This window comes from Manis pentadactyla, chromosome 13 (assembly GCF_030020395.1).
Source record: "Manis pentadactyla isolate mManPen7 chromosome 13, mManPen7.hap1, whole genome shotgun sequence".
NCBI classification, from domain to species: domain Eukaryota; kingdom Metazoa; phylum Chordata; class Mammalia; order Pholidota; family Manidae; genus Manis; species Manis pentadactyla.
Window position 1 is genome coordinate 53852511 of NC_080031.1, and position 16474 is coordinate 53868984.

A 16474-nucleotide genomic window follows, 5' to 3' on the forward strand; every position below is an offset into this window, starting at 1 on the left:
GATAAGGATTAAAGTGACAGAAATGGAGGAGATAAGAAGCAGCAGAAGTCTAGATATATTCAAAGATAGTGCCAGTAGGATCGGTTCATGGATTCCACCTGAGATGAGATGAGAGAGAGATGGATCAAGCACAGTGACACAATGCCCGTGTCTGACACCTGAAGAGCTGAATGAATTGTGGTGCCATTTCTTAAGGTAAAGAAACCTGAGAGAGGAGTGGCTGTGAGTGTGTGGGTGTAGAGAGCTCTGTTTTAGGTGCTTAAATTAAAGGATGCTTATTTGACATTGAAATAGAAATGCTGAGTAGGGAATTATATATAAACATCTAGATATCAATGTAAAGGTCAAGAATAGAGACAACAAATTGGAAGTCTGAATGTGAATAGATTATCTTTAAATTCAAGGAAACACAGGAGATCACCTGGGGATGAATCTAGGAGATCAGAACATGGGCCTTTGCAACATTTGATGGCCAGAAGGAGAAGAAACCAGCAAAGGAAATTAATTTGGGGAATGCTAGGGGATTTCTCATCTGTGTGTGCTTTAATGTTTTTCAACTGGTAGATGTAGATATTGAAGATATGTGATAGGAGATGTATGGGTATTCATACAGATCTCTTTATGCACTAGAATTATTCTTTCTTTTTAATTATGTTTATCAGAGGTTTTATATTTATTTTTATTTTTATTTTATAGTTACATTTATCATTTTCTTCTTCTCTTCAAGTAACCAGCTCTTAATTTCATGTATGATTTATACCAGTCATTTTTTATGTTTTTAATTTACACTTTTATATTATTTTCCTTTTTCTTTAGATTGATAGTTTGTTCTAGTTAAGAATTTTTAAGTATAAAAGTTTTTCATTAATATCTCCTTTTTATTTCTCCTTATTAAAGACCTTTAGATGAGTACATTTTCTTCTAAACACTGTTTTGGCTGCACATTCCCAGCACATTTTGCTATGCAGAGCTGTGTTTGTTATTACTTTAAAATAGACTTTTATTACATTCTTAATTTTTTCTAAGCCAATTTTTACTTACAAAAAGTATTTTTAATATCCCAAGAAATTAAGCAATTTGTTAGTATTTTCATTATACATTTCTTCTTAAATGAGTTACGGTTAGAGAATGTGTTGGAAGAATTCCTGCTATTAGGTTGGTGGTTAGCCTTTTAAAAACACCTCTATGGCCTATTTATGGTTTTTTTGTGTGTGTGACATCTTTATACAGATATAATTTCAAATTTTCCCATCTAATTTCACAGTAATTTGTTTAAATTATCTGAATAACTGGATTGTCCAAGCCTTCAATATTTTCACTACCTTGTTTCATCGTATTGATGCTGTCAGTCCTTCGCTTTCCTACCTCTGAGAAGCACCGCTCTGTTTGAAGTAATCCTGACCAATAAGAATCACATTGCGGGTCATCCTATAAGTCTGAGGAGTTTGTGATGAGTGCCACTGCTCCAAACAGTGTATTTTAATGGCTGGGTGAGGCTCCTGGGTCATCGCTTTCCTATCATGACCTCTGCATGATGCTGCAGAGCTGCTGAGTCCATTCTGGTCGTCCTCTCCACCAGGACCGGATCTCAGCTCCAACTCAACATTACTGTTCCCTGGGAAACTTGATCCTGCCCGCTGAATCCTTGGCACTAGATGAACAGATGAGTCAACCACAATTATGCACCCATGGTTACTGCTTTCTGAATCTGAGACCCTATTTGGGATCTTCTCAAAGTGCTGAATTCTGCCAAACAGAAATCCATGCTTGCCCCTGGGATCTACTTGCCTTGGGGAGTCACAATATTGTTAAGTCTAAGTCCAACTTCCTTCCCTGCCACATCTGAAATGCCTACAGTCTGAACATGCTGAGTACGTATCACATTCTGATACCGTGCAGCTCTCGCCACAAATGTATTATTTTGTCACTCTCTCCAGGTAGTCTGGGTTACCAGGGAAATAGATGCCAAACCGCATTAACTCTGCAAGTGTGTATTAGGGAAAAGCCTGGGAGAGAATAGGAGGAGGGAGCCAGAGAAGGCTGGGGGAGTCATCAAGCACAATGCACGTCTGACCTAGAGTGAAGGGAAGAGGGAGAGAAGGTGGGTGGGTGGAAGCAGTTCAGACTGCCTCATCGTCTAAGGAGGCTTGGGAAGTCACTGCGGAGTCCTCAAGCTGAGGCTTCAGTCAGAGGCATCCCTAGTCCCCAGGAATGGGTGTGCCTTGGATCCCACGGGAGCAGCCTGCGGATGCCTCTGCCTCCCGCTGTCAGGGATGTCACGGCCCAGTGGCGTGCCCCTCAAGGCACGCGGGGGTCTGCGGCGAGACTCTGATGGCTACCATTTTAACAAGCTTTCATTAACACATTTTAGTGTCACATTGCTTTACTGAATGTAAAATTGTTAAAGTGTTCTTTTTTATTGTGCCTTTCATTCTTATATAATGACTATGTGATGAATAATTTATGCATTGACTTCTATTATATTTGAATATCATTTATACTTCCCTTATAATTTAGTAGTGTCTTAGCTCATCTTCTATTTTTAAACTGTATAAGTTGGCTTTACTTTTAAATACAGAGTGATACTTTGATTTTGGGGTGTATAATAATCTGTCTAGGGTTTAAAGGGATACATCATTTTGAGAATGGCTAAAATCCACTTAATCGAATCTTTTATCTCCCTCCTATATGTCTTAATCACATTTGCTTTAATAATTATGCCTTTTTATACATAGACATTTACATGTATTTTTCTTAAAATGTGATGAAGATAGCTTTATGTGATGCACTTTAACTCCTAGTGGGTGGACTAACAAAAACATTCTTACCTTTATTTACTAAACACTGAAAATAGAAACTCTGGACTCCTTTCTCTGAGATGAAGCTTTGTAAGAATTGTTCCATGTCTAAATGTGTGTTCTGTTCATTCTTTTCTTTTGTTAATATCATATATAGTTTCAAGTCAGGAATTATACTGATCACGACATTCAACTAGTTGCTATCAAAGTTTTCAATTAAGTCTTTTTAACATGATTTTCCCACATAGTAAGCTGCTAATAGTAATTTTAAAATGATACTCAGAGGTGAGATATGTGGCCACAAAATCTCTCTCTGGTGTTTGAACCTGTGAAAAATCGTTCTACTTTTTTTCCCACATAATCGATCACTCAACCAGAGAAATATGGTCTTTGGAGGAATAGAAACTCTTTAACAACTTATAAATAAAGTTCAGGATTTTAGGATTTATGTTCTAAAGGTTGTAGGCACCATAATATGTAATCTTTTGAATGTTATCAGCTCTCTTTCAGATTGCTATGTCATCATTACAGCCATTGACAAGAAGGTGAAAGCAAATCATTATGTCTGTTTACTCACCCTTTGTTTCTGTTATTAGCCGGTATGTTTTTGGTCATAAAAGACAGAAACCCAAACTAAACTAACGTAGTTGGAAAGGAGAATTGTTTTCCCATGTACCCACAGGAAAGGAAGTGGGGCGGTGGCATAGCTGGGCCATTGTACTCTGCAGCCCTCCTCACAGATTCTTTCTAATACTGGATCCATGATCCTCTGCACCTGGGCTCCTCCCAGTGGGTGGCCACAGCTCCAGGAAGGTGTGTTCCTTAATTCCCACCATCAAGGAGGGAATGACTCCTTCTCCTCCAAACCCAGTTTGAAAAATGCCAAGAAAGAGCTGGGATGGTTCCTGGGTAGGTCAGGGAGATACCTGCATCGTCAGTCATAACTGTGGGGAGATGGTGGTGCTTAAACAGTTGGCTCCGCTTTGGTTAGGTGCTGGCCTTTATTTAGGCCTATCATTTGTGGTCAGGAGCATCGAGTTGGAAAGAAAATCACATATTTTTTAAGCCAAAAGTTTGCAAAGGCGAGAGAAGCATTTCCCAACAGAGGGGGAAGCTGCCCCAGAGAAAGAGGGAGGAGTTTTAGGAGACAAAACAATCCATATTCATTGTACTGACTTTTGCTGATTTGAAACCACCTATTCAGGAATTCCCTTTAAACCCTAGACAGATTATTATACACCATTCTTGTATTCAGTCATTTTTATTTCTTTATTTTAATCCAAGTATAGTTTGGGCTAGCCTAACCCACCAACTGTATTTTTCAGAGTTAACAACAATATTCTTCTTTATTAATATTTTTTAAATAATTTTTAAAACTTCAAATAATATAGCTATATGTAAAGTAAAATGTGAAAATGTTTAGCCTTTGACCATTCCCCCAAATCCCCAGTCAGCTGATATAACAATCTGGTATACATCTTTCTAACTCTTTTTCTACTCATATCCTACCACATGGGAGTTCACACATGCATGCATATACACACAGAGAGAGAGAAAATTTTAAACAAACTACATAGTGCTTTTTGTGATGCTCTGCAACTTGCTTTTTAATTTAAAGTACTCAATTTTATACATCTATATATAGTATTTCCTCCTATTTAATGACTACATAGTATTTCATTTATTGGTATAATATGATTTGTTTCATCAGTCCCTTTTTAGTGGGCATTTAAATTACTTCTAATTTCATTATTTCAAGGCAAAGTATATGCATGTTTCCAACAAGGGTATACATTACCTTGTGTATATATCTGTGCACCTATGTTTAAGTATATCTAGAACAATTCCTAGAAGTGGATAGCTGGGTCAAAGAGTATGCAAGCAATATTCTGAATTGTACCATTATGGTATGACCTAACCTGTCTTAGATCAATGGCTGCTAAGGTTCTTCTCATTTCTTTACTAATAGATATTTTCCATTCTTCACATTTTGATCATGATTTTTGAAGTCATTTCCTTACAGATAAGTTAGAAACTTCTTCTGGGGTCTGATGTATTATGAAATTGTTTTATTGTACTAGAACATTTTTCTTGCCTCATTTTTGTGTACCTATGTCAGTTTTAGATATTGATGTTTTCATTTGTTGAGGGTTTGTGTTGGAATTTTACTGTGTTTATCAGAAAAAGAAATCCCTTACCAGTGATTCTGCCATTTTGATGATGCTTCAGTTAAGCATTTTAAAAAATATATTCCAAAGCACTACTTATCTGAAATATAATAACTTTATATGCCAAAGAGTCTAAGTTTTAAACTCTTCATCATCAAAAGTTTTCCATTTAAATTTAAACATTAGGGATGAAAACAGTCTTGAGAGAGCTCCCAAGCATACCTGAATGTAACTTTGGTCCCTCAAGACAACCTCTGGGCTGTCACAATCATATAGAAATGATCTCTGAAAAGATTTGCTCTTGCCCTAATGAACCCATGTGTTACTGTCTGAGGTCCTTGGATTGGCTTTGTAGGATTTTTCCTCTCTGACATGCCTCTCAGATTGTGAGCTAAAACACTGGTCATTACTTTCAGTAGGCCCTTCCCTTTCCTATCTACTTCTTATGAATAAATCATTTTATCAAGCTTGATATAATTGTCTCCAATAAATAAATAAAATAAACAGATTAAAGGAAGCCTGAGTGAGTGAGGTGTCTAAGCTTTATTTTGTACATGGACTTTGGGATATCTATTTTGCCTGCTGGATGGCTTATTTTGCTTTTTCTTGATCGTAGCCAGATTCTAGAAAAGTGCAGTGATTCTGTAGTTGAATTCTGGATGAATAATATCTTACTATATATATACTAATTAGCATCCTTAGAGAATTAGGGTTGTAGAGTATTCCAAATACAGAATTTTTAAAAAATGCCAGAATATCAAAGGAAGATATAACTATACTCAAGTACTAGAGTTCAAAGCATAAAGTCCTCATATGGTCCAAACTAAAAAGAAAATATTTTGAAATATTTTTCTACCTATCTGTCCCCCAGCCATCTGATTACCCCTTTCTGACAGGCACCCAATGTTATCAATATTCTTGTGCATGTTTGTAGAGGTACTTTAAGCAAATTCACATAAACCCTTTTCTTTTTGGTCCAAAGGCAGTTTATTAAATGCATGTCCTACCCCTGACAGACTGTCTTGCAGATCATTACATATCCACACCTAAGGGATCACTCTTTTTCCTTTTCCTTTCCAAATGGTTCCAGTTTACTCCACCATATGGATGTGCCTTTATTTACCCCACTGATCAATATTTGAGTTATTTTTGATCTGTTGATTTTACAGTCAATGATGCATTTAATAACCAAACACATCTATCATGTCCCTATGTCAGAATATCTGAATTTCCTATGCCAGAATATCTGATGATTCCTAGAAGAGGAATTAGTAGGTTAAAGGGTACAAGCATTTGTCATTTGGATAGATTTTATGAAATTGCCCTTTATATAGGTTACTGCATTTTACATTATTTTTCCCACAGAGTGTCATAAAACTTTTTGATATTTGTCAATTTAATACCTGGAATAGTATCTTAATGTAGTTTTAATTTACACTGATCTCCTTATGAGTGAAGATGAAGATATTCCCATATGTTCTTATCTTTTGCCCATTTCTTCTATCTGGTTGTTATACTTTTTCTCATTGATTTGTAGGAGCCTTTTATTTTTAGGCAAATCAACCTCTGATGCTATGCACTGCAAATATATTTCCCAGTTTGTTACTTGTCTACTTACTTTGTTGCAGGTGGTATTCTTAATTAAAATTCTTAATAAAGTCAGAGTTTTCGGTCTTTTCTTTCTTGACTTCTATGCTTATGTCATACTTAGAAATGCTTTTCCATTCCCATATCATTCTTTTATTTCTTATTTAAATGTATAGTTTATTTATTTATTTACGTTTTATAGGGGAAAGCACGAACGCAGTGGTAGTCCCCCACTACCACAAATTATGCAGTCGAGTTTCCCACATTTGGGGAAATCACAGGGGTCAGCACACCCAGAGTGCAGGGGATCAGCCTCGCCCTGGGAGAACCGCCTTTGTTTACCGCTGCCGCGTAAGTATGGTTTATTTTTTACCTTTAAACCTTTAGCGCATTTAAAATTTATCCTGGGGTAATATATGTAGGGATGGATTTAAGGTAATTTTTTGTCCTAAATGATCTCCGAGTTGTCTCACCATACATTGACTAATCCACCTTTTCCAAATGACAGTACTGAGTGTTTTAATTACGGCTGTACAGTCTGTTCTGTATGTCTAGTTCCTCCTCATTGCTCTTCTCTTTCAGAGTATTTTTGACTATTTTTTGCTTGCTTATATTTCCATATACAAATTTTAATCAGCTTGTCTAGCTGAAAAAAACGTTGATAATTTTAATTGGGATTTTATAATTTTCATGGATGAATTTAGGGGAGAATTGATAGATATCATACTGTTAAGCCCACATTTCCATTTGTTCTTTTGAGTTTCTCAGCAGCATTTTGAAGTTTTCTTTATGCAAATATTGAACTTCTTAGTTTATTCTCAGCAAAGTTTAGTTTTATTTATTTATTTTTCCTGCTTTTGTGAAAAGGGTTTTTTTCCATAATGTTTTCTAATTGTATGTTTTTATATATTTATGAGGACTTTTGATTTCTGAATGCTAACTCTGTGCCCAGCCATGTTTCTGATTTAGCTTATTCTTTGTAGTTTGTTTTCTTGAATTTTCCAGATGTTCAATCAAATTATTTGAAATTAAGGTTAATTTTGTCTTCTTTCTCATATTTTCTACTTGCATTTTTTTCTTTTGTCTACTTGCATTGGCTAACATGACAGAAATTTTAATTAATTTGTTCAGACTTACCAGGTGAATTTTAATTGAAGATCTGTCATTTCATGAAACATATAACTGATCCATCCCTTTACTAGGAGCACAGACAGCAGCTAAACTCTAGGAAGCTGGCCTGAGAAATACAGAAGTCTGGAAAATGGAAGCCCTGTATAAACTTCAAGCAAAGAGGCAAAAATTCCTTCCTAACCAACTATCATGCCTCTAGGGAGGGCAAAGATTGACATTAATGTCTTTGCTGACCTCTTCTGGCAAATCTGAAAGCAGCCAGAAGATTAGATTTGATGGACTATTTTTCCCAAGAAGTTCCTGGGTTTTCCAGGGCTGTCTCTCTAAAAAGATTTTTTAGTATCTTGAACGTTATTTTTAAATTTCACTTTGCTTTAACCTCTCGGCCTCCTTCTTTCCCTCTCCCTCTCTTTTTACATAACTTTCAAGTCTTTATCTCCCTTTACACTACCTCAGATTTTTTTTACTGTTCCCACATTCCTGTTTGCACAACTATCATTTCTGACTGGCTTTGTTTCTGAGCTCCAAACTCATGCAGTCCTTGAAATGTGGCGCTTGGGAAGGCAGTGGCTGCCTTGACTGAAGCAGTTTCAGTGGGCATTTGGGAGGAGAACCCATCTTGCTGTGGGTGAAGTAATGAAGTGGGTGTATAGTTCTATTTCAGGGTAGTTGGCAAGGAAAGAAAGAAAAGATTGAATGGTTACATAATGGTGACAAATAAGGAAAACATTCATTCGTTTGTTTACTCACTCATTCGTTCATTGCTTAGGGTGTGAGGTGGTCTTGCAAATGCATTTCCTGTATCTCTGATGAGCAGGAAGTGTAACTGATGGGCAGCCCCAGCTACTGTGCTCTGAGATCCTTCCCTTCCTTCACTGGGACCATGCTTCCCACAGGCTGCTTTCAGCTGGTGATTATGGATGGCAGGGGCACCAGGGCAGGTCTCTTCCTTGGATATCCAGGACAGTTAAGATGCGTGACAAGCTCAAGAACAACTCGATAGCCTCGTTGAATTTAGGACTGCGCACTGCAGTGCGGTGTATCCAACCTTCACCCAGCCTTCACCCCTGCCCTCTCTCTTTCACAAAGCTTATACATGACAATCTGTCAGCTCTCCCTGACTTCTGAACCCCAGTATTCTTCGTCTTCCTCCCTAATAGGCATTTTCCCTAAAATTTCTTGGACTTCAGATCCTTTGTGTCTGCTTCTTGAAGGACTTAGACTAACATAGACTGGAATACCCTTGAGGATGTTTGAAAGATAAGAGCAGGGGTGGAGAAGAGTACTTATTTCACATTATCTTTCTTGCAGAATCCTTTCCAAACTTTCTAGTTTTTGTCTGTCTGCCAGCCACATGTTTAACACAGCTTTCCTCTCAGTACCTTCCTTCTCCCAATGTGATTCCTGACCAAGTCTCAAATCTGAACTTTTGTGGGTAAAATTGTAATATTTCCAGAATATCTCACTTGGCTTTGGTGCATTTGCATATCCTCAGGCGTGGAGAGAAGTTCATCTCCATGTCAATGGGTAATTACCTGGGCAACCGAAGGCATGTCTGAACTTGAGAGGTTAAGGGGATGGGCTGGCTTGCTTGCTTGCTCTGGAGCAAACCTGGTGGGCTCCAAGGAGGGCAGCTACTACATGGTTTTATTTTTACTGCAGAAACGTTGCTCATTTTCTGATTGCCTACATAATGACATGTTGAAATGGGTGTTTTCATTATAGGATTTCAAAGGACAAAGCTCAAGAAATAGGCATTAAGAAACAAATTCTAAAGGAGAAGTGCCAGATACAACTCTGCAAGTCCTATGAAAAATCGAACAACAGTCCATTGACCTTCATTCCACTGCCCATCGAGGCTATCGGAACAGAAGACTACAGTTACCAGTGGGAACAAATTCATAGGTGAAGAGTTCTATAGTTCCTTCTCTCCCACCTGCCCTAGACAAGTAAAGGCAGTTTCCAAGATGAAACCCCCATAAGAGATTAGAGATGTAGGAGTGGTCCGTTACCTATCCTGCTCCTTAGTTGGATGCAAAACCTAATGGACCCAACTTGGTTCCACTAGAGAAGCAGCAGGATGATGAGAGTTCTATGATAAAAAGAACAACTATTCTCAAAGCTTGAGAGGGCAGAGAGAGCTGGGGATGATAGCCAGCCTGCACTCTTATCATTGATAAGGCAAAAGGGGACAAGTGGGTATCACAGAAGGCATGAGTCATCTTGAAGGTTCCTTGTCCAAGAGCACCTGCCCCCTCAGATGAGGAGACCCTGGTGATGCCAGGGTTCTTGTTCACGAAGCCGACAAATGAGCTTCACAAACAGTCAAGGTAGGAGAGCAAGGTACAGGCTTTTATTTAGAGATAAAGTGAAAGAACAGATCTCCTGGCTTATGTCAGGAGGGGACAAGAGAGAGCGTGGTGGTGCGTTGTCTAGGGGATTTATAGGCAGCTGAGAGACTAAGAGTTAGGGATGTGGATCCACCAGATGGTCTCTAAGTGTTTATTTTCAAAGAGACACTAAGTTTCTTATCGGTTTTTCAGACTATTTTGTGGAGTTAACATAAGAAATTTACTGCTTTGATCCTTTCTCAGAATAGTAGTTTCTTGGTTTGGGAGCATATCAGTCAAGGCTGCTTGTTTTGCTTTCAAGGTGAGCTGAGTTACTGACTTGGTTAGGGCTGGGGGAGGAAAAGCAGCATCTGGGTAAAGTTAAAGCTTAACTGGGCTCTTGGCAGGCTGAAGTAAATTTTACAATGGCATCATTTAATTGGCACAAATAAGACATGGGCTATGCTGCGGTATTTTCTTATCTGGGGGATGTTCAAACATTCCAGGCCTGGTTATTCCTGGCTTTTTAGTTTTAACTAATATTTTCTGAAGAATGCTTATATTCCTAGTTTGATACTTTAGAGAATTAGTGTGACTCTGTCTTTGTTTAATTGTTTAATATGGAGTTTTGGTGGGGTTCTTTTTCCAGAGGCCCTCACCCTACTCTGACTACACCCACGGTCCCTATCTCACTGGTACTGAGAGGCTGTAAGTTGAACAAGCAGTGCAGGAATTGGAAGGGGATCTCTAACAATGTGAAATGCAGGTGTCCTTTCAGGATATCTAAAGAAGGCACAAATATGCCCACTGAGAACGCTTGCCCCACAAATGGCATCAGTGTCTAAGGAAAGGATAAAAAGCTCCAGACAAGAAAAGGACTCCTGTCCCTTTCCGCTACCTCGTCCCTGTTCTGACACTAGAAGGTGCAGGGAAGAGATGGAGGGTTGGAATAGACTAGCAAAGAAAACCAAAAGAGTAAACCATTCCTGCTCTCCACCTGGAGATCTCTAGGTTGCAGGTCAGACTTGACCAGGGGAGAAGAAACTCTTTAAATGAGATGCAACATTGAAGTTCTAATATAGACTACGATGTACAACTTCACACCTGATGGTGGGTGGAATCGAGTAAATATAATGTTCTTCATGGAATTGTAGATTAATGATAACAAAATGAATAAAAAAATCAGGCTGTTCTATTTAATCATCAGGTATAATTTTAAATACTAGCCAGTTACAATAAATTAATGGTTGCTTGGCAACTAAAGAGCTGAGATTTTGAAAGGAAGAACTCCATTAAGCTCAAATCAGAACACGAGATTTGTTGAAACATTCTGAGTTCTGTTGAATTCTTCTTGATGAAACCAAACCCTGGGCCAACAAAGGGAAAAGCAAGGGAACACTCACATTTTACAGCTTAATTTTAGAAGAGTAGAGAGGAAGTAAATTACATCTTGTCTCCTAGCTTGGGTTAGAACTGCCCAATTTGAGAACAAGTACTAATTAGCTAAAAGTAAAGCTCAGCTGTGACTTGGCTAAAAATGGGATCCCTTGCAAAAATATACTGTAAAACTGAGTGCAGTAGATCTGATTCACTTTGCATGTGAAAACTGGACTCATACTGACAAAACAACATGTGGGAAAAGAGTCTTAGAGCATTTTGAAAACTTTAAGGTGTTTGGTTAGAGAAATGACCAGCTAACTTGCCCATAATATATCCAGAAATAAAATCCAGACTGGCATTTTTGACCCGGACTCTTTTGATCAGAGTATCTCCAGCCAACATTAACTTGATTGGCTAAGGGAGACCTAATAACCAGGAAAAGGATCAGAGATAAGAACAACATTTTTAACAAAAGGAAGGAAAGGAAAACAGACCATGGGTAATTTGGAAGCTTTTTAAAAGGGTTTTGGGAATGCATATAAGCTTTGGAGAAAACGTAAGCAATCATTTTAGAGCTTACTTTAGTAGTCGCTCAAAACTATTCGAATGACTAAATGGTGAGTTAACACATATTTGATTTTGAAAATCCTCTATACTTAACTTTTTATTGAATTTAAAATTCTATTGGTGCAAGTAATATTGATTTTGATGTAATTAACTTCTTGTGACTTTCTGCATTAGGAAAATGAAACTTCTTATAATGTTGGAGACTCCATCATTTTAATGTTAATATTTCTTAATCATACATGTAGATAATATACTTTGGAAATATATCTAAGATGCTGGCAAGAGAAGGATGCCTTGAGGAGCAGGAATTGGGTGTTGGGGCAGAAGGGATATCGCTTTTCACTTGCTTTTGGCCTTCATTTGCTCTTACACTTCTGTACTTTCTGAACTTTTTAGTGTATGAATTTATTAATAATTCAACAAAGACATACAATTTAAAATAAACATTAAAATTAAATTTTAAATGCACATGGGTTCAAAGAAAAGCAACATGAGGTAATGGGAAGAATGGGATCTGGAATCACAGACTTGAATGTGAATCTCACCTTGGCCTTTGAGTTCTTCTGAGAGTATAGGAAAGTTATTTGTCATCTCTGTGTCTCCATTTTCCTTATCCTGTACATGAGGCAGAATGTTTAATTTACACAGTTGTGGTTAAAATGAGGCAGTAAATTTTCTATGGCAGACCTGCTACATGGCATGGGCTCCACAGACTGTGGTTGTATTATTAATAGCACTCAATACATTCAATAAAAGCAGTTTAAGGTGTACCACCCATAATCCCCACAGAGACAATAAACATGTTTGTAATAATAATCCCAGAAATATGTATCTGAGAACTTAGTTTTTCCAGATGTAACAATCTGAGTTTTACAGTCCTAAACATTTCACCCACCTTTGTCCCAGGTCCTCGGCTCTCCTGGAGGGAATCAATATAGCATTGAACACCCTTCAATTATTCTTCCTGAAGGCCATCTCCCAACCTGCCTTGTAACAGTTCAATGGTCATAAGGTCTGCTCTTATTCTCAGGCTGGGAGTCTCTCTGTAGCTCTCCAGCAAACAATTTTTGAAAATCCATTTAGCTTCAGAAATATTTATTATTTTCAAGTTTTCCAAAAACCTGTCCCCATATTTTCTTTTTTGTTTGTTTTGTTTTTACTCCCTTCCCCACTCCGGAAAATGAGCATGTGCTCAGGTTCTCACTTTCCTATGACATTATCCTGAAACATGCTTAGCAGTTTATTGCCTGAGAGCTTCCGGGTACCACCGCTGCGTGATTCATGGCCACCACTAGGTGGGCTGTATACACATTTCCAAGAAGGTACACACCTAAGGGACTTGTTTGGGGTCCCTGGAGATTCTGGTTCTTCCTTTGACGGAGGGTAGGCGATCACAGTAATTGTTTACTAACATTAATTAACTTGGAAAAATGATATAAATATAATGAAGATAACTATAATCAAGCAGAAAATATCTCAAGCAAAAGACTTCTCGTATCACCTCTGTTCACCATAGTTAACAGCATTCAGATCCAGGTAAGCACCCAGACTCAGCCCGTTGCCTTTCTTTCTCATTTGTTCCGTAATGTATTCCTCTGTGCAACACACAGTCATACATCTGTATAAAGTACATACTGGGGGCATGTTATTGGTCTGCAGTGTATACCCAACCTGGGGTAATATGATGCAAGGCATGGCTGGCTTGCAGAGGCAGGATGAAGTCCTTTAGTTGCAGGGCTCTTTCAAATGATAACAAATTATTAAAATCCCATATTTGACACTAAAAGTTAAAAAGTGGATCATTTTACTATCCCTTAGTTGAGAAAATTCATACAATACAAAACTGCAAAATCAGCAATCGATGGGCATTTCATTCACCAACAACATACATTTAAACATAGCCATCTACTTATTCAGCTGGTTGACAATGCTTGGCGTGCGCATGTATTTGCAAGCACCTCAGAGTAACAATGGTTGGGGAGCACCAGGGTGCTGCTTTGGCATCAGATAGACCCAATTCAGATACAACTTCTCTCACTTCCAAGTTGTGTTTGTTAATTCTGTGGGCCTCCTGCTCGATAATAACCTTTTCTTAGCAAGATTGTCGTGAAGATTAGAATTAATGTGTGCAATGCCATCAGCAGGAGGTATGGAGGTATGTTCTGAGTAATGGTGGTATTTGTTGTTAAAAGTTAAATTTTACCCTTTTTTTTTTTTTTTTTTTTTTTTTAATAATTATTTTTTATTGAAGGGTAGTTGACACACAGTATTACATTACATGAGTTTCAAGTGTACAACACAGTGGTAGAACATTTATATACATAATTCTAGGTTCCAGCTATCACCCTACCAGGCTGTTAAAATATCTTGACTATATTCCTTATGCTATACCTTACATCCCGGTTACTAATTTATTTTACCATTGAAAGTCTGTCCTTTTTTTTTTTTTTGTGAGGGCATCTCTCATATTTATTGATCAAATGGTTGTTAACGACAATAAAATTCTGTATAGGGGAGTCAATGCTCAATGCACAATCATTATTCCACCCCAAGCCTAATTTTTGTCAGTCTCCAATCTTCTGAGGCATAACAAACAAGTTTTTACATGTAGAACAAATTCTTACATAATGAATAAGTTACATAGTGAACAGTACAAGGGCAGTCATCACAGAAACTTTCGGTTTTGCTCATGCATTATGAACTATAAACAGTCAGTTCAAATATGAATACTCATTTGGTTTTTATACTTGATTTATATGTGGATACCACATTTCTCTCTTTATTATTATTATTTTTAATAAAATGCTGAAGTGGTAGGTAGATACAAGATAAAGGTAGAAAACATAGTTTAGTGTTGTAAGAGAGCACATGTAGATGATCAGGTGTGTGCCTGTAGACTATGTGTTAATCCAAGCTAGACCAGGGCAATAAAACATCCACGTATGCAGAAGATTTCTCTCAGAACGGGGGGGTGAGGTTCTAAGCCTCACCTCTGTTGATCCCCAATTTCTCACCTGATGGCCCCCCTGCGACTGTGCCTGTCTTAGGTTGTTCCTCCCTTGAGGAATCTTACCCGTCTCTGGCTAACCAGTCATCTTCCGGGGCCATACAGGGAAATGTGAAGTTGGTAAGTGAGAGAGAAGCTTTATTGTTTGAAAAAGTTAGCTTTTTACTTCTTTGCAGATTTATGCCCTGTGGCTTCTATGCCCAGCATTTGTCTTGAGGTATCTTTACCACTTGGAAGAATTATGATACTCGGTAAATTTGATATGAGGCACGAATTCTATTTAAGGGTTGTAATTAGGAAGGAAGAAGAAAAGCTATAGAAGTAGCAGGCGGAAGAAAACATGGGAAGATTGATTATTTCTTTGATATATCTTCTTGTAGAGTAACTTCAGGATGTATAGGTTTTAAGCTACTACTTAAGTTGCACACACACATTAACATAATAGGAGTATAGTTACATAACCAAAGCATATCTGTAATTACCAGCCATCTGCAGTGAAACCAAGAAAACCAGTTAGGCACCTTAGGCATTTGTGAAAACTTATCTATGATATGGTGGATATTGTCCAAATGAACTTGAACAGTCTGAGAGAAATCAGACAAATTAAAATAACCCATTCCTGGGGACTGTTCACATGCCATATGTTCTTTTAACAATAAATAGTTTGTAGTTGTAAGACTTTGTAGCGCTACAATTTGCACTTCTCCAAATTCTTGGTTGAGTTCCAACAGTATAGATCCAGTCCAATTTTGTTGTTTTACTGTATGCACAGGCCAGCTTAGATATCTCCTTCCTCATTCCCATGGCAGGTCCAGGAACTGGTGGGATGAGTGCATCTACAGCTGTAGCAGTGCGTGGATCTTTGTTGGGGTTTTTTGATGATCATCTTCTGGCATGAGTCTTCCAGAGGGTGCAGATGTTGGAAGTTCTTTTTCATATCGTATCTTAGTTCATTTTCGGGGTAGCCCAATTAGGCTTTGATCCTCTGTATAAACACAAACAGACCCTTTGCCTACACTTTTATATGCCCTTTATACCCTTGTGTAGAACTCGTTGGAGGTTACCACACAGGAACTGCCCTTTTTTTTTTTTTTTTTTTTTGCTATCACTAATCTACACTTACATGACGAATATTATGTTTACTAGGCTCTCCCCTATACCAGGTCTCCCCTATAAACCCCTTTACAGTCACTGTCCATCAGCATAGCAAAATGTTGTAGAATCACTACTTGCCTTCTCTGTGTTGTACAGCCCTCCCTTTTCTCCTACCCCCCCATGCATGTTAATCTTAATACCCCCCTACTTCTCCCCCCCTTATCCCTCCCTACCCACCCATCCTCCCCAGTCCCTTTCCCTTTGGTACCTGTTAGTCCATTCTTGAGTTCTGTGATTCTGCTGCTGTTTTGTTCCTTCAGTTTTTCCTTTGTTCTTATATTCCACAGATAAGTGAAATCATTTGGTATTTCTCTTTCTCCGCTTGGCTTGTTTCACTGAGCATAATACCCT

The 16474-nt window shown here is 38.0% G+C and overlaps 1 non-coding gene across 1 annotated transcript; it reads right to left on the reverse strand.

Annotated features, from left to right (window-relative positions):
- Positions 1–6752: 6752 nt before the first annotated feature.
- On the reverse strand, positions 6753–6912 carry LOC130680508 (U1 spliceosomal RNA). Its single transcript, XR_008993535.1, has one exon. It is a non-coding gene; the product is annotated as a U1 spliceosomal RNA (small nuclear RNA).
- Between the last annotated feature and the right edge of the window lie 9562 nt (positions 6913–16474).